This window comes from Lissotriton vulgaris, chromosome 3_1 (genome assembly GCF_964263255.1).
Source record: "Lissotriton vulgaris chromosome 3_1, aLisVul1.2, whole genome shotgun sequence".
NCBI classification, from domain to species: domain Eukaryota; kingdom Metazoa; phylum Chordata; class Amphibia; order Caudata; family Salamandridae; genus Lissotriton; species Lissotriton vulgaris.
The window spans coordinates 1,307,278,941-1,307,299,064 of record NC_141689.1 but is presented as its reverse complement, the minus strand read 5'-3'; positions in this window follow the sequence as shown (position 1 = coordinate 1,307,299,064).

The following is a 20,124-nucleotide window of genomic DNA, read 5'->3' as shown; positions in this document are numbered from 1 at the left end:
CAGGGAAACGTACGGGAGGGTAGCGGGAGGACACTGTAGGGTGGCGGGTGGAGTGATAATTTATGTGGAGTTAGGAACTTTGCTATTTTTACGGTGAACCGCTACTTTCCCTGTCAACTGCTGTAAACCTGAAACAGACTCGTAATAGTGGGCATTGATTGCACGTGACTAGAAAACCCGAAATAGACTCTTAATAGTGGACATTGATTGCATGTGATTAGACAACCTGAATCTATGTTCAAACCATTGTAGAAAGTGCCATATGACACACAACCTCTATGTTCAAATCATTTGTAGATAAGTGAAAGACATTTCTTTAAGGTGTGGGTTCCTCACCAGACTCCTGATCTTCCTTTTTCCTTCCCATGATTCCTTACCCTCACTACTAGCCTAGTTTAACTTCACTGCCCCAACTTCCTTACAATGAGCACAACCGAGGTGCGGTGACGGGTTAAAACTTCCCTGATAAAAGGTAAACTAGTGTTCTGATGGCTCCCTCTCTTTTCCTCTTTTATGAGCCTCCGGGGAACACCCTTCGATTCTGAAGACGAAGAGCCAGGATCATTGCCAAATACAGAAGAGGATTCACAAGAAGAAGACTATTGTGACGCCCGGACATCTGTTTTACCTGACCCTACTCTTATTCAAAATAAAACTTTGCCTGTTCGCAAACTTATTCAGCCTCCTGGCCTGTATATTAGACCCGCACTCCCACAACAACCTTGCCCCAGCTGAGTGATCAGCCCGTTGTGTCAGTTTGGATGGCCAGCCAGGGGTGGCAAAAGATATGCTGCAGCCCCTGGTAGGCCTTGGATGCACCTATGCCCTGGGTGCCTATAGTGCACTGTACAGGGACTGATAAGGTAGTCAGTCCAATTTAGTTATGCACCTAGGGTACATGGAGTCCATTTTAAAGAGAAAGCAGATAGCCTGGGGCCCTGATTAGCAGGATTCCAGGCCAACTAAGTCGAAAACCAGCTAAACACAAGGCAAAAAATCTGGGGTAACCATAGTCAGGTATCCACCTTCCTACAACCTTAGCTAGGGCCAGCACTGTGACTCCCTGCTTTTCCAGGAGCCAGAGAAACCACCACTCAAATGAAAGAATTTTATAAGGCCATTCGCCTCATATTTTAGTGGCCTGGCCCCTCCGGCACGCCTTCAGGCCCCGCAGGGTCAGAGGGAGGCCATCATGTTCCGCACCAGTGGCTCTGGCTTGACTACAATGACTCCCTATGGATCCGGACCAGTGCAGTTCGTGCCACTGTGACCTTCTCTGATTCCAGTCCCGATGACAATGCTCATGGTGACCCCAGTGCCCACCATTGATCCCAGCCTTATTCTAATCCCAGATGACACAAACCTGGAGCAACATTGACCTACACCTGTTCCGGCAGGTACAGGACCCATAGGTCCTAGGTTACTCCCTGACCCTTATTCTGAAAGCCTAGGCTGGGGAAAAGAATAGGAGGGGTTACTGGACCCTTTAGAATACCAGCTCTATGATCATGAGATGGACTGGTATGAGGAATTGGGTGAGACTAGCGGACTTGGTCCCCCTAATGTGATTTTGGCAGAGGGAGCATCTTGTACAATGGTGGTGTGGAGGGCGACCTTCAGCTACCCTCAGTGGTGGTGAAGTCTAACATCTTGACAAAGGTGCTAGAGCCAGAAGCTTCCTCCTCAGAACCCTCGCTCCCTTTTAAGGAAGCCCTCATGGATGTCCTACTGGTAACGTGGTCCAAGCCCAACACAGAGGCTTCCTGTGAACGGACCGTTGCCACGAAACACTGACCCGCCCTGAGGTACTCAAACTTTCTCACTACCCACCCCACCATGCATAGCTTTGTAGTTCAAGCCTCTACTTCCAATGGTGCATTCCCTGCCGCTCCCCCTGACAGGGAATTCAAGAGACTGAACAGTTGGAGCTAAAACCATCTTTTCTTCCTCTAGTCCTGCATCGTGATCAGTTAACACTGCATGCTTATTGGGCTCTTATTCACACTCTTTGTGGGAAATGGTTGTTCAAGTGCTGCCACAGGTCCCAAAGGAGGCCCGGACTGTCCTCTCCCAGACAGTATCAGATGGAGGAGACTCAGCAATGTTCTTGATTAGATGTGGTTTAGACACGACTGACTCGCTGGTCAGAGCGATTCCTTTGATAGTGGCTGTTAGATGCCGAGCACGGCTGAGAACATCTGGCTTTTCAGGGGATGTTCGGTCTTCGCTCATGGACATGCCCTTTGACAGGCCTCGTCTCTTTAGAGACAAAGCAGGCTTGGCGCTGATGCGCTTTAAGGACTTGCGGGCTAAGTCCAAGTCCTTGGGCCTCTCAGATGCCCCGTCATCCCCAGTCTGCCTTTCACTCCTTTCATGGCTACGGAAGTAGATTTCAACTGTGCGAGCCCTATCCCAGCCAATGAGCTGCACAAGTTCCACAACCGCTGAACGGACAATAGCGGTTCCCAATGACCATGTGGTTTGGGTAGTCAGAGGTTCGGTCAAACCACCACCTCCCCAGCAGCTTCAGCTTCCAATCCTCCTAGTCTTGCCCTTCCAGACCATGGGTGTCCAGTTGGTGGCAGGATCAGATAACACCTTCACCACTGGCAAAACATTGCATCAGGCAGGTGGGTCCTCCTAATCTGCTGGAGGGGCTACTCTCTTGGCCAAGGGAGCCATAGAGAGGGCTCTGGCACCAGAAGCAGGCTGTGGTTGCTATTCCCACTAATTTCTGTCCCTAAGAAAGACAAAGGCCTTTCTCATGTCCTAGACTTATGAGCACTCAACTACTTCCTCAAAAGAAAAAATTCAAGCTGGTCACATTATCTCAGGTCCTTTCTGCCCTAGACCCGGGAGACTGGATGGTTTTGTGGACTTGCAGGATGCCTATTTTTACATGTCCATTCTGCCTGACCATCGGTGCTACCTGTGGTTTACGAAAGGCCACGAGCACTTTCATTTCACCGTGCTCCCCTTTGGCCTTACCAGCGCCCCTTGGGGGTTCACCGAGTTAATGGTGGAGGTTGCACCTTATATGTACATATCACGGGTGGCTGTCTTCCCCAATCTCGAGAACTGGCTGCTGAAGGCAGTCTTGCCCCATGCTGGGCAGTCTTGCCCCATGTAGCGACAGGGTAATTTTAGCCTATTTTTAGACTGGTGGTGACTATAATCCACTACCATCTCAGTCCTAGTTGCAGTCGCGTACATTTTTAGGGCTTTCTCGGGCCTATAGGCCTGAAAGCTAGAGAGAAGCCATTTTGTAATTCTGCCTCAGCTGTCCGAGGCGCTTGCAGGGTAAAGGTAGTGTTTAGAAACTAGCCTGTTGTCCGCTACTGAGGAACCGGTCAAGACTTGCCCTTATCGAAGGAATGTGTTTGTCTCCCTGGCTCTAGACGCAATACGCAGGTGGCCACTGCGGAGAGCGAAGGGAGCCGGGGACTGGTACAGGAATTCGGTGGGAGTCAGCCTAATACTGGAATTTTCCATAGAGAAAGAGAGCTCTATATTATCAAGGAGCAGGCAGAGAGGAGAGAGAGAGTAACGTGTGGAGCAGACAGAAGAAGTTGGTCCGAAGGCTGGTGCAGTGAGATTGATACCATAAGCTAATTGAAATCCTGAAACAGAGAAGGAAAGTGGCTAAGGGTCCTGTAGTGACATCATACAGGAGTGGCAGAGACTGAGTCCAGAAGAGGGCTCGAGTATTTCAGAACCATGGCAGCATAGATGAGGCGTAGCGGTGCAGACGTGTATTCGTGAGCCATAGAGGAAGAGAAGAGTCCCGAGGCGAGAGAGAGAAGAGAGAGGGATCCGCTCCGCTGCTGAGATGGATAGACACACGTCTAAGGTGAGGCGTTCTGAGCTTAGTGTACAATATATCTAATCATTCATTCTTATTTCCCCTTTTTAGGTTACAAGTAGCGACTAACTTAATTAATGTTTCTTTTGCTCATTCTGTCACGCATAATTGTAGAATAAAGATTTATTGTTAAATATCTTTGAATGTTTTTTTTATGAATGGGATTGACCTTTCCTTTTAACCAGGTGCTGACATACAGAAGGATGGGATATGCCCTTCTGAAAAGGTAACTGATGATGGAGGGAGAGTGTGAACTTCATTTGGGAAATAACTTTTAAAGGTGAATCCCCATTAGTGTAGATCGTCGGGTCACGTTAAAGATATCGTTGGGTGACATTAAAGATATCGTCGGGTAACGTTAAAGAGATCGTCGGGTGACGTTAAAGATACCGTCGGTTGACGTTATAGAGATCATCGGGTGACGTTAAAGATATCGTCCTGTGACGTTAAAGATAAAAGTCGGGAGACTATAAAGATATCGTCGGGTGACGTTAAAGAGATCGTCGGGTGACGTTAAAGAGATCGTCGGGTGACGTTAAAGAGACCGTCGGGTGACGTTAAAGATAAAAGTCTTACGGGACTATAAATATAGCGACAGAAAGGTAACCATAGGATAAAATATGGAATCCATTAGATGTTAGTGGTATGTTTGATTGTATAGGCTTGTAAATAGCCCTTTTCACTTTCTCAGGGGAGTACTTTGGATATCATGTAAATAGTGGCCTGAGAAGAGTGTCGTTACGTGACGACTGGGTTAGCTACGGTTGGTAAGCTGCTTGGTCTGAAAATCCGGTTGTTACACCCCATGCTGTCATCTCCCACTTCCAGACTATGGTGAATCTCCTGCATTCTCTAGGGTTCACTATCAATGTGTCAAAGTAACATTTGACTCCCCCCAGAATCTCCCTTTTTTTTAGACATTCTGGGCATTGTGCAATTTCGGACCAATCCTCCAAAGCGTGCGTCTAAGATTTTATGACTATGATACCAATGTTTCAGCCTCTATCCTGGATTTCAGTGGGAATGACTCTGAGGCTGTTAGGTCTCATGGCCTCCTGCAGCTTGCTCGTTGCACATGCTAGATGGCATATGCAGTCTCTGAAGTGGTACCAGCAAGTGCAGCATCAGGAGAATCTCTCCGACATGGTCGGAGGGAATTGAACGAGACTGGCAATGGTGGATAACAAACCACAATTGGGTCAGAGGCAGACCCCTCTCCCTTCCACAACCAGATCTCACAGTAGTGACAGATACATCACCTCTAGGAGAGGTGGAGATCAGAGGACTCTGTCATCCAGTGGAATCCAGACTACATGTAAACATGCTGGAGCTCTGAGCAATTGATTGGCATTGAAAGCCTTGCTATCTACCATCAAGAGAAGGCTAGTTCAAGTGTTCACAGACAACACACCATAATGTAGTACTGCCGCAAACAGGGTGGAGGGGGGTCGTTGACCCTTTGTCAAGACATGGATTAAACAGCAGGGCATTTACCTGATGGTTAAATACCTGACAGGTTGCCTGAAAACCAGGGAGGACAAACTCAGCCATCGACCCCTAGCGGTTCGTGAGCGGAATCTCTCCTTCAGCAGTGGGGAGAGCCTTGGGTAGCCTTGGGTAGATCTGTACGCCGCAGCCGAGAACACACAATGTCAGCAGTTTTGCACTTGGGAGTTTCCAAGCCACCTCACGCTCTGAGGTGCTTTTCGTCTCGAGTGTAGCTCAGGCCTCGTATACACCTTTCTCAAGAAGATCAGGAACAACAGGCCCAAGTCATCCTTGTGGCTCAGGACTGGGTGCAAAGAGTCTGGTATGCTGAGCATCTACAAAGGAGCATCAATCCTATGTCAGGCTGCCCCTTTGAGAGGATCTTCTGTTGCAGCAGCAGGAGAGGGTACTTCACCCAAACATGTCAATTCTACACATACTTGCGTGGAGATTGAGCAGTGGCAGTAAATAGGTTTTGACCTTTCTCCCGCAGTTTGCAATGGTTTTTTTGTATGTGCCTGCTGTTGGAGGAAATTGTTATTTATTGGGCGGAAAAGTCTATTTACCCTCTTTCTGCATCCCTTTATTCTGTTTTGACTTTTATTTTGACCCATGTCCAGCATGGTTCTGCTCTAAGCACCTGTAAAGGGTAGCTTTCTGCTCTGTCTGCTTTCCTAAGGCTTACAGACCAACCCTCTTTTTTTAAGTCAACCATTGTACATAGATTCCTAAAAGGCCTTGTACATATATCCCCTCCTTCTCCTTTCATTATGCCTCAGTGGGTCCTTAATTTTTTGAGGCCATGCATATGTGTCCCCTCTAGCCGCTCACCATAAAAACTGCCTTTTTAGTGGCAATTGCATCTGCCAGTAGGCTGAGTGAGCTGCAGGCTTTATCGTTCAAGCCTCCTTCTTGAGGATCTTCCCTGATAAGTTGGTGATTTGCACTAGGACCTTCTTCCTCACTAAAGTGGTAACACCATTCCATGTGGGACAATCTGTCACCTTGCCCACTTCTATGCTCCTCCAGATCCCTCTAAAGAAGAGGAGCGACTCCACCGTCTGAACCCAAAAGGAGCATTGTCATTCTACCTTAACTGCACAAAAGAGTCCTGGGTGGATGACCACTCATCACTTGTTAAGCCGCTGCAAAGAAAGGTTGGGCGGTGCAGGAAAGGACCATCTCACGATGGGTCATTCTCTGCATCAAGATTTGGTATGCTCTGGCAAAGAAGCAGCCTCTTGAAGGCTTTTGGGCTCATTCCACCAGAGCTAAAGCTGCTACCACCGTGTTTGCATGGGAAGTGCCACTCCTGGATATCTGTCAGGCAGCAGTGTGGGCATCCCTGCACATGTTTACCAATCATTACTGCCTGGACAGTCAGGTCCGCAGAGATGGCCATTTTGTCTGTTCGATCCAGCAGGACTTTTTAGTCTGAAATTTGTCAGCAGTCCCTCCTCTGGGTATGGTATTGCTTTGGTATCTATTCAAAGGTAAGAATTCTGCGGCTAGATATCTCTATCAGATGAACAAGTTACATATCTTTGGCCTAACGGCTAGGGCGGCCGACCTGAAATCTGGTGAACTGGGTTGGGTTCAAGTCTTGCCAAGGATGTGCAACATCCTGTGATTATGGGCAAATCACATAATCTCCCTGTTGAAGTACTGGGTTTTTAAGAACCCAGCGGTGCCAGGGAACACACCCTAAGACTTCGAGTCCTTCCTGTTTCAGACTACTGAAACACAGAATCTTCTTGGTGAAGTCAAAAATCGTATTTATTGGCTGCAGCAAGTAACAGGTATCCTAGAAGTACAACACGGTGTATATTCTCAGTAGACTGCTCAATCTTACAAAGCAAGCCTTCTCTTTTTATACAAAATATTATGCTTTAGGCAAACATTCCTTATTTTACAATTGACCATTCACATATTTTCACTACAAAGAAAAAGCAGAGTCATGTTGACAAGCCCATATTTTAGTTTGTCCAGCCCACAATCAATTACCCAGCAAAGCCCAGTATTTTCATCAGATATCGACGGACCCCCAATAAAAACGGGCACCTCCTCCTCGTAAAGCAAGTCATAAAGAAAGAAACAGGGACAGGTGTGTGTCAGATTAGGCATGGTTTGTGTGCGATGAAAGGTTTATGATATGTTGTGCCTTGATACTAAGCTCATTCGGCCACTGGGAAAGGAACTGGCTGAACAGGTTTAGCTTCAGGCAGTGGAGTCAGCTTGCCCAGGTCACAGGGGAGTCAGCAAAGGTGTATGTGTCCTTCAGACTCGTTTTTGGCCTTAATCATTTGGCCTATGTGAGGGCAATCACAAAATGGCTGCCGTTCACAAAATGGAACCTGAGGGTTCAGGACGGAAACTCTGATTTCAGGGTGATTTCGTCACCCGAAGATGACGAAAATGCTTGTGCGTAGTATTCTAATCATTCTCGGTCTGCTGAAACTAAAATCGTCATACGACGATGTTTATAATACGGGTCCAGAATTTTCAGTACCACACTGTGCCTAACATAAATGAATGTGTCCTCATGTAACACAACTGGTGCTCATGTAAAGCGCTTTGATACCTGATACCTTCGGGTCATGTTCGGGCTATATGAAACTCCGTATACATTTTTTTTAAAAAGGCTTGTCGGGTAGGGAATATCTAGCCCCAGATTCCTTACTGACCAAGCCATCCTCCCCACACTGCGTACAGGTTTCTAGGGTCAGGGCTGATCCCTTTCAAGGCCCTAAATCTCAACCTCACCAATGGCAGTATACTTCATGGCTTCACGCTTCTGGCGGTGACAACGCTGATGACGCCATGTGGAGCCCACCAACGCCACCTACCCGCGGGCAGGGATACTGTTTGAAGAAAAATCTTCTGGATCCAGTCTGACGCTCGGGGAATTCAAAGGTAAGTAATCTGCAGCTAGATATTGTGCCTATCAGATAAGGCATTACCAAAGGTAGCAACTTGTTCTAAATTGCATTTTATCACTAGTTAAGAACTTGCTGACAAAAAATACTCCTGATCTACATGTAAAATTGGAATTTTTGAATGAAAGCGATAATGAAAGTTGCTATGTATCTGAAAACCCTAATAAAATTGTGTTAAAAAAATAATAATTGCTGTTCGTGAGCTGGAGGTTAAACTCAAGAACAACAATCAAATTTAACGCAACGTTTAATTTTTTCATGAAGAAAGCATAACATTGTTGTTTGTATTATTCATATGCTTCAGTAAAATTGAATTTCGCTTCTGAAAGAGTCGTTTACATCGTGCTGTGCTTGCCACGTAGCATATGAATGTAACACATTGAGATACTGCATTTGATGCTTCGCACTCTAGAAACGTCTAGCTTCTTTCAGCAGCCACTAGTGATGAGCACTCCGGAATTCTGTAGGCGTGCCATTACATTCTTTTATGTTGTTGTTCATGAATCAGGGGAAGGCGGCCTGTTAACAAGAGCATCCCAACAGAATGCCATTGACGAGATGGCCCCGGGTCACTGCGAACTCAAGAATGGGATGAGCAGCCACACCTTCTTAACAAACCAGAACTCTAATTCACCTGGCAACCCAATTAAACATTCCATGTATTCATCCATATTCCCATTATTCCAATAAAGCACGCTTACTAGAAACATCACTGTCTGATTACTCTTCAGAAAAACACCAATATTAGCTTTCGAAGTGAACAATCAACGCACAAGGTGTTGTATTTTACAAAGTGTTGTCCTGTGTCTGCTTAAGGGTACATGTTCATGGGCTGGGGCTTTTCATAGCCATCTGATAAACAGAGCATATTGTCACTTTTCATATACTGTGGGTGATTTAATTATAGACTCGAAAATACTTATGCTTGTGGCAGTAGATTTCAAAGGCCTGTAAGAGTGCTCACGTGAATTGGGAAGGGAGGAGGGGTACCAGCCTTTAGGCGCCTCCTGGAGACAGCCACATCACCGGAAAGTGGCCACCTCACTCCAGGTCGTTACGGACACCATTGTTTTCAGGTGTGTTGGACAAATTAGTTCAATAGAAGCAAACACGACTCCACCACCTAGAAGGCATTGGGCTAGCACAGAAAGGTTCAGGGCTGGAACTAGTGTCCTTAAAGATCCGGAAGGAGGCGCTCACCCATCATCCCCCGAGGAGAGAGCTCCTTTAGGCACTTGATTCTGTAGACTCAGCCGCCATTGGGGGTTGGGGTAGTATAGGCCCCAGTATCCAAACCTACATGGATTTAATAATAAAGAATACATTTCATTTGAAATCCTATGTGTTGTAGAATATTGGCAGCCCAGCTCAAACAGTGTTCATACCCTGCCTTGCTCTAGAAATCCAGTCAATCCCTTTGGGTCATTGTGATGAAACACTGAGTCGGCCGTTACATAGTAACCAAAACCCTACTTTACAGACAAGTGGGTCACAGCAGATCAGTTGGGCCCTAAACCTCCAAGAAGAGCAGGAGCATGAAAGAGAGGACGCCATGGCTTGTTATATAAACCCCGAGGACAAAGCTAGATTTCAGGGTAAGAAATCTGAATTTTTAAAGAGTGACAAGAATTATCCCATGGGAAGGATGTCTCCTGGATTTAGAGTGGCTTAACTAAATCGTGTCACAATATACCCTCGTAAGCCTTGTTACCACAACTTTATTTTATTTTATTGGCAAAATGTTGAATTTCACAGTAAGCGCGTAAGTGGACATGTTGCATATCATTGTATAACACTTTTCTAAAGTTGCAAATTACAATGTTAATTGCTAAGCTACTTCTCAGTTATTAGACACTTCTGAGAACGATTAGATTTTACTTCTTGAGACATCTTTACTATAAAAGATGGCTTCCTCGGTAACGACAGCCCGGTTGTCAGTGTCTAATGTCCGCAGAGCATTAAAAAACAAGCAGAACTCGTAAAGTCAGAAATACGATTTATTAGAGCTCTGTCAGGTTTCTTTAAACTCAACCCTTGCCTTTTAAGAGTGAAGATAAAGTTCTCTAATCTTGGAACCAAATTCATGTCACATCCAGTCCCCCGCTTTTGGCTAAGCGTTGGATCTCCATATCTTAAACGATAACCTTTCTCCCATCCTATAGGTGGGAATTTATGTTGGCTTATAGCCACCTGTAAAGACTTCCTGATCACTTGAGGGACAGAAGGAGGTGATCGAAAAAAGATCACGCTTAAATACAAAATCACCTTTGTCTAAAGTTATAAAGTTTGTAAACTGCAAACACAATCGTTTATGAAATGTCACTCGCTGATTTTGTTTCTTTGTTGGATGCCTGGCATAGGTGGATAAGCCTTTATAGCATATATATATATATATATATAATGAAAAAGTTGAAATTTAGATTCTTTTAATTGGATGAATATATGTAAGTTTGATGTTTCAAATTACGTTTGGTAAGTTTGTAGGCCCAAGAAGGCATTTTTGTTTTACTTTTCTATATACTGAGAATCTTCTGAAGAGATCATTTACACCAATAAAGTTTAGGCATGATACACATCTTTCTTCGAAAGAGGATTGTTTGTCAGAATATGAAGCTGAAAAATATTGTGCTACAAAAATATCATAGACAAATAAGTTGAAAATACTATAAAGTTCAATATAGAGTAAAATTAATTATCTTTAACTCCTAATGTATCAACATTGATGGGGTAGGGCGGCAGGGAGTAGGGGTGGTTATGGAAAAAGTTATATGGAATTTTACTCTCATTAGAGCCCAAATGGTTGATTGGATTTACACCAAACATGGCATGGAAGAGGAACTTTCGTCAAATCGCAGTCCTGTTTTGGTTTGGTGTAAATCCATTCAGTATTTTTTGAGCATTTAAAAAAGTTTTGGAGCAGGTTTTATAGGATTATTACTCATGCAAGAGCTATCATGAAAACACCATGGTGGGAGTCATGAACTACCGTATGTGCAGCGGTCATTTATAGAAATGACTTGTGAATTTCATTGGTACTATGCCTTCAGCTAGAAACAAAACTCAGTAATAAAACAAAATATATATATATATATATATATATACATATATGTGTGTGTATATCCAAAGAAAACCCACTCCGTGAAGAATAGGGAGAGGCCACTCGGGGGAGAACGGTGGAAGATCTTTATTCGGTTACAGCTTGTGCATAATGCATTTCAGCCCTATGGCCTTCCTCAGATGCTGCTGTTTGGCAAAGTATAACTCCACCCCCACCTTTGAATGACCAGAACCACTGCCATTGGCGGAAGTCCGCTGACCACAGGTCACATGGGCGCAACTCCACTGCAGTTCTCTCACAACTACAGCTCCCAGAATGCTGTAAAACCGGGTAAGTGTTGATAGGTAGTGGCTGAATGGATCACCCCCCATAAGTATAGAGTTAAGTACTGGAAAGGTGCGGAGTGTTCAACTTAAGAGTCTTAGCACAAAAATATGATCACCGATCTGCCTCCGGTCCCCTTCAACGTTCCAACTTCTTGGTGCGTGTGCCGGCAGAACCACGAGACAGACATACAGTGAACCCATTATGGAAAAAGTTATATGACATTTTACTCTCATTTAGAGCCCAAATGGCTGATTGGATTTACACCAAACATGGCATAAGAGGGGAACTTTCCTCAGATCGAAGTCCTGTTTTGGTTTGGTGTAAATCCATTCAGTATTTTTTGAGCATTTAAAAAAGTTTTGGAGCAGGATTTAAAGGATTATTACTTGTGCAAGAGCTATCATGAAACACCATGGTGGGAGTCATGAGCTACAGTATGTGCAGCGGTCATTTATAGAAATGACTTGTGAATTTCATTGGTATATATATATATATATAGCACACGATATTTCACGCTTACTTCTAGCGCAGAAATCAAGCCCACCAGTCGGACATCAAGGGAACAGCTTTTATTTCATCAGGAAAAGCATTACCGGTTTCGACCTCTTCAGGTCTTAATCATATGCGTCCTCGGAGAGCAGGTGAGCAAGGCTTAAGTGCATTTCCGTTTGACAAAGAGCAAAGAAGGACTTGCAATTGGGTTTAAAAGCAGAATGTTCAAACAATTTTCATTTTCCCACATTGCAAATATCACAAACCTCCGGATATTATATGACCTTTCTCTACCATTTTCAGGCAACAGTGCAGATACTTCACTCGTGCTCGAATGTCATTCCTTTGGTTTAGTTGAGAGCATTTATGGACTACAATGTCCATCATCCACTGCAAATGTTCATAAAATGCCCCAACAAGTCACTTCTTTCCAGTTCTTACGTTAGTTTTATACATTTCACTTTTGATTCCTTTTGCACACACCGCTCTTCCCAGTACCCACCGTTCCAATAAACAGTGTGGCGTCCTGATGATTACAGTTTCCCACAAACCTTGACTGCACATAGGAATCTTGAGATATCTTGGGCCCGCAGACCTCCCAAGGATCAGTGGCAGCGCCTCCTGCATACCCCGGTGGTGCTCACTCGGCACAATCAACCCTTACAATTCCGTGTGCAGCCGGCGGGTCACCCTGAAGAATGTGTCTATAACCAATAGCAGATTTTGACGAAGGGAAACCCAGCCTGCCCGGTCGGGGCTTGCTGGCGACGTCACCGCCTATCTATAGCACATGATATTTCACGCATACTACTAGCGCAGAAATCAAGCCTACCAGTCGGACATCAAGGGAACAGCTTTTATTTCATCAGGAAAAGCATTACCGGTTTCGACCTCTGCAGGTCTTAATCATATGCTTACTCGGAGAGTAGGTGAGCAAGGCTTAAGTGCAATTCCGTTTGACAAAGAGCAAAGAAGGACTTGCAATCGGGTTTAAAAGCAGAATGGTCAAACAATTTTCATTTTCCCACATTGCAAATTTCACAAACCTCCCGGATATTATATGACCTTTCTCTACCATTTTCAGGCAACAGTGCAGATATTTCACTCGTGCTCGAATGTCATTCCTTTGGTTTAGTTGAGAGCATTTACGGACTACAATGTCCATCATGCACTGCAAATGTTCATAAAATCGCCCAACAAGTCACTTCTTTCCAGTTCTTACGTTAGTTTTTATAAATTTCACTTTTGATTCCTTTTCCACACACCGCTCTTCCAAGTACCCACCGTTCCAATAAACAGTGTGGCGTACTGATGATTTATTAATTCCTTGAGTCCGACCGTGTGAGAATACAGTTTCCCGCAAACCTTGACTGCACATAGGAATCTTGAGATATCTCTGGCCCACAGACCTCCCAAGGATCAGTGGCAGCGCCTCCTGCATACCCCGGTGGTGCTCACTCGGCACAATCCACCCTTACAATTCCGTGTGCAGCCGGCGGGTCACCCTGAAGAATGTGTCCATAACCAATAGTAGATTTTGACGAAGGGAAACCCAGCCTGCCAGGTCGGGGCTTTTTGGCGACGTCACCGCCTATCTATAGCACACGATATTTCACGCTAACTTCTAGCGCAGAAATCAAGCCCACCAGTCGGACATCAAGGGAACAGCTTTTATTTCATCAGGAAAAGCATTACCGGTTTCGACCTCTGCAGGTCTTAATCATATGCGTCCTCAGAGAGCAGGTGATCAAGGCTTAAATGTATTTCCGCTTGACAAAGAGCAAAGAAGGACTTGCAATCGGGTTTAAAAGCAGAATGTTCAAACAATTTTCATTTTCCCACATTGCAAATGACACAAACCTCCGGATATTATATGACCTTTCTCTACCATTTTCAGGCAACAGTGCAGGTATTTCACTCGTGCTCGAATGTCATTCCTTTCGTTTAGTTGAGAGCATTTACGGACTACAATGTCCATCATCCACTGCAAATGTTCATAAAGTGCTCCAACAAGTCACTTCTTTCCAGTTTTACGTTAGTTTTATAAATTTCACTTTGATTCCGTTTGCACACACCGCTCTTCCCAGTACCCACCGTTCCAATAAACAGTGTGGCGTCCTGATGATTTATTAGTTCCTTGAGTCCGACCGTGTGAGAATACAGTTTCCCACAAACCTTGACTGCACATAGGAATCTTGAGATATCTCGGGCACGCAGACCTCCCAAGGAACAGTGACAGCGCCTCCTGCATAGCCCGGTGGTGCTCACTCGGCACAATACACCCTTACAATTCCGTGTGCAGCCGGCGGGTCACCCTGAAGAATGTGTCCATAACCAATAGCAGAGTTTGACGAAGGGAAACCCAGCCTGCCAGGGTGGGGCTTGTTGGCGACGTCACCGCCTATCTATAGCACACGATATTTCACGCTTACTTCTAGCGCAGAAATCAAGCCCACCAGTCGGACATCAAGGGAACTGCTTTTACTTCATCAGGAAAAGCATTACCGGTTTCGACCTCTGCAGGTCTTAATCATATGCGTCCTCAGAGAGCAGGTGAACAAGGCTTAAATGTATTTCCGTTTGACAAAGAGCAAAGAAGGACTTGCAATCGGGTTTAAAAGCAGAATGTTCAAACAATTTTCATTTTCCCACATTGCAAATGACACAAACCTCCGGATATTATATGACCTTTCTCTGCCATTTTCAGGCAACAGTGCAGGTATTTCACTCGTGCTCGAATGTCATTCCTTTCGTTTAGTTGAGAGCATTTACGGACTACAATGACCATCATCCACTGCAAATGTTCATAAATTGCCCCAACAAGTCACTTCTTTCCAGTTCTCACGTTAGTTTTATAAATTTCACTTTGATTCCGTTTGCACACACCGCTCTTCCCAGTACCCACCGTTCCAATAAACAGTGTGGCGTACTGATGATTTATTAATTCCTTGAGTCCGACCGTGTGAGAATACAGTTTCCCACAAACCTTGACTGCACATAGCAATCTTGAGATATCTCGGGCATGCAGACCTCCCAAGGATCAGTGGCAGTGCCTTCTGCATACCCTGGTGGTGCTCAATCGGCACAATCCACCTTACAATTCCGTGTGCAGCCGGCGGGTCACCCTGAAGAATGTGTCTATAACCAATAGCAGATTTTGACAAAGGGAAACCCAGCCTGCCCGGTCGGGGCTTGCTGGCGACGTCACCGCCTATCTATTGCACACGATATTTCACGCTTACTACTAGCGCAGAAATCAAGCCTACCAGTCGGACATCAAGGGAACAGCTTTTATTTCATCAGGAAAAGCATTACCGGTTTCGACCTCTGCAGGTCTTAATCATATGCGTCCTCGGAGAGCAGGTGAGCAAGGCTTAAGTGCATTTCCATTTGACAAACAGCAAAGAAGGACTTGCAATCGGGTTTAAAAGCAGAATGTTCAAACAATTTTCATTTTCCCACATTGCAAATGGCACAAACCTCCGGATATTATATCACCTTTCTCTACCATTTTCAGGCAACAGTGCAGATATTTCACTGGTGCGCGAATGTTATTCCTTTCGTTTAGTTGAGAGCATTTATGGACTACAATGTCCATCATCCACTGCAAATGTTCATAAAATGCCCCAACAAGTCACTTCTTTCCAGTTCTTACGTTAGTTTTATAAATTTCACTTTGATTCCGTTTGCACACACCGCTCTTCCCAGTACCCACCGTTCCAATAAACAGTGTGGCGTACTGATGATTTATTAGTTCCTTGAGTCCAACCGTGTGAGAATACAGTTTCCCACAAACCTTGACTGCACATAGGAATCTTGAGATATCTCGGGCCCGCAGACCTCCCAAGGATCAGTGGCAGCACCTCCTGCATACCCCGGTGGTGCTCACTCGGCACAATCAACCCTTACAATTCCGTGTGCAGCCGGCGGGTTACCCTGAAGAATGTGTCTATAACCAATAGCATATTTAAACGAAGGGAAACCCAGCCTGCCCGGTCGGGGCTTGCTGGCGACGTCACCGCCTATCTATAGCACACGATATTTCACGCTTACTACTAGCGCAGAAATAAAGCCTACCAGTCGGACATCAAGGGAACAGCTTTTATTTCATAAGGAAAAGGATTACCGGTTTCGACCTCTGCAGGTCTTAATCATATGCGTTCTCGGAGAGCAGGTGAGCAAGGCTTAAGTGCATTTCCGTTTGACAAAGAGCAAAGAAGGACTTGCAATCGGGTTCAAAAGCAGAATGGTCAAGCAATTTTCATTTTCCCACATTGCAAATTTCACAAACCTCCGGATATTATATGACCTTTCTCTACCATTTTCAGGCAACAGTACAGATATTTCACTCGTGCTCGAATGTCATTCCTTTGGTTTAGTTGAGAGCATTTACGGACTACAATGTCCATCATCCACTGCAAATGTTCATAAAATGCCCCAACAAGTCACTTCTTTCCAGTTCTTACGTTAGTTTTTATAAATTTCACTTTTGATTCCTTTTGCACACACCGCTCTTCCCAGTACCCACTGTTCCAATAAACAGTGTGGTGTCCTGATGATTTATTAGTTCCTTGAGTACGACCGTGTGAGAATACAGTTTCCCACAAACCTTGACTGCACATAGGAATCTTGAGATATCTCGGGCACGCAGACCTCCCAAGGATCAGTGGCAGTGCCTTCTGCATACCCTGGTGGTGCTCAATCGGCACAATCCACCTTACAATTCCGTGTGCAGCCGGCGGGTCACCCTGAAGAATGTGTCCATAACCAATAGCAGATTTTGACGAAGGGAAACCCAGCCTGCCAGGTCGGGGCTTGTTGGCGACGTCACCGCCTATCTATAGCACACGATATTTCACGCTTACTTCTAGCGCAGAAATCAAGCCCACAAGTCGGACATCAAGGGAACAGCTTTTATTTCATCAGGAAATCATTACCGGTTTCGACCTCTGCAGGTCTTAATCATATGCGTCCTCAGAGAGCCGGTGAACACGGCTTAAATGCATTTCCGATGGACAAAGAGCAAAGAAGGACTTGCAATCGGGTTTAAAACAGAATGTTCAAACAATTTTCATTTTCCCACATTGCAAATGACACAAACCTCCGGATATTATATGACCTTTCTCTACCATTTTCAGGCAACAGTGCAGATATTTCACTCGTGCTCGAATGTCATTCGTTTTGTTTAGTTGAGAGCATTTACGGATTAGAATGTCCATCATCCACTGCAAATGTTCATAAAATGCCCCAACAAGTCACTTCTTTCCAGTTCTTAAGTTAGTTTTATAAATTTTACTTTGATTCCTTTTGCACACACCGCTCTTCCCAGTACCCACCGTTCCAATAAACAGTGTGGCGTACTGATGATTTATTAGTTCCTTGAGTCCGACCGTGTGAGAATACAGTTTCCCACAAACCTTGACTGCACATAGGAATCTTGAGATATCTCGGGCCCGCAGACCTCCCAAGGATCAGTGGCAGCGCCTCCTGCATACCCCGGTGGTGCTCACTCGGCACAATCAACCCTTACAATTCAGTGTGCCGCCGGCGGGTCACCCTGAAGAATGTGTCCATAACCAATAGCAGATTTTGACGAAGGGAAACCCAGCCTGCCCGGTCGGGGCTTGTTGGCGACGTCACCGCCTATCTATAGCACACGATATTTCACACTTACTTCTAGCGCAGAAATCAAGCCTACCAGTCGGACATCAAGGGAACAGCTTTTATTTCATCAGGAAAAGCATTACCGGTTTCGACCTCTGCAGGTCTTAATCATATGCGTCCTCAGAGAGCAGGTGAACAAGGCTTAAGTGCAATTCCGTTTGACAAAGAGCAAAGAAGGACTTGCAATTGGGTTTAAAAGCAGAAGTTCAAACAATTTTCATTTTCCCACATTACAAATGTCACAAACCTCCGGATATTATATGACCTTTCTCTACCATTTTCAGGCAACAGTGCAGATATTTCACTCATGCTCGAATGTCATTCCTTTCGTTTAGTTGAGAGCATTTAGGGACTACAATGTCCATCATCCACTGCTAATGTTCATAAAATGCCCCAACAAGTCACTTCTTTCCAGTTCTTACGTTAGTTTTATAAATTTCACTTTTGATTCCTTTTCCACACACCGCTGTTCCCAGTACCCACCGTTCCAATAAACAGTGTGGCGTACTGATGATTTATTAATTCCTTGAGTCCGACCGTGTGAGAATACAGTTTCCCACAAACCTTGACTGCACATCGGAATCTTGAGATATCTCGGGCACGCAGACCTCCCAAGGATCAGTGGCAGCGCCTCCTGCATACCCCGGTGGTGCTCACTCGGCACAATCCACCCTTACAATTCCGTGTGCAGCCGGCGGGTCACCCTGAAGATTGTGCCCATAACCAATAGCAGATTTTGACGAAGGGAAACCCAGCCTGCCAGGTCGTGGTTTGTTGGCGACGTCACCGCCGAACTATAGCACACGATATTTCACGCTTACTTCTAGCGCAGAAATCAAGCCCACCAGTCGGACATCAAGGGAACAGCTTTTATTTCATCAGGAAAAGCATTACCGGTTTCGACCTTTGCAGGTCTTAATCATATGCGTCCTCAGAGAGCAGGTGAACAAGGCTTAAATGCATTTCCGTTTGACAAAGAGCAAAGGAGGACTTGCAATCGGGTTTAAAAGCAGAATGTTCAAACAATTTTAATTTTCCAACATTGCAAATGACACAAACCTCCGGATATTATATGACCTTTCTCTACCATTTTCAGGCAACAGTGCAGATATTTCACTCGTGCTCGAATGTCATTCCTTTGGTTTAGTTGAGAGCATTTACGGACTACAATGTCCATCATCCACTGCAAATGTTCATAAAATGCCCCAACAAGTCACTTCTTTCCAGTTCTTACGTTAGTTTTATAAGTTTCACTTTTGATTCCTTTTGCACACACCGCTCTTCCCAGTACCCACCGTTCCAATAAACAGTGTGGCGTTCTGATGATTTATTAGTTCCTTTATTCCGAGCGTGTGAGAATACAGTTTCCCACAAACCTTGACTGCACATAGGAATCTTGAGATATCTTGGGCCCGCAGAGCTCCCAAGGATCAGTGGCAGGGCCTTCTGCATACCCCGGTGGTGCTCACTCGGCACAATCCACCCTTACAATTCCGTGTGCAGCCGGCAGGTCACCCTGAAGAATGTGTCCATAACCAATAGCAGATTTTGACGAAGGGAAACCCAGCCTGCCAGGTCGGGGCTTGTTGGCGACGTCACCGCCTATCTATAGCACACGATATTTCACGCTTACTTCTAGAGCAGAAATCAAGCCCACCAGTCGAACATCAAGGGAACAGCTTTTATTTCATCAGGAAAAGCATTACCGGTTTCGACCTCTGCAGGTCTTAATCATATGCGTCCTCTGAGAGCAGGTGAGCAAGGCTTAAGTGCATTTCCGTTTGACAAAGAGCAAAGAAGGACTTGCAATCGGGTTTAAAAGCAGAATGTTCAAACAATTTTCATTTTCCCACATTGCAAATGACACAAACCTCCGGATATTATATGACCTTTCTCTGCCATTTTCAGGCAACAGTGCAGGTATTTCACTCGTGCTCGAATGTCATTCCTTTCGTTTAGTTGAGAGCATTTACGGACTACAATGACCATCATCCACTGCAAATGTTCATAAATTGCCCCAACAAGTCACTTCTTTCCAGTTCTCACGTTAGTTTTATAAATTTCACTTTGATTCCGTTTGCACACACCGCTCTTCCCAGTACCCACCGTTCCAATAAACAGTGTGGCGTACTGATGATTTATTAATTCCTTGAGTCCGACCGTGTGAGAATACAGTTTCCCACAAACCTTGACTGCACATAGCAATCTTGAGATATCTCGGGCATGCAGACCTCCCAAGGATCAGTGGCAGTGCCTTCTGCATACCCTGGTGGTGCTCAATCGGCACAATCCACCTT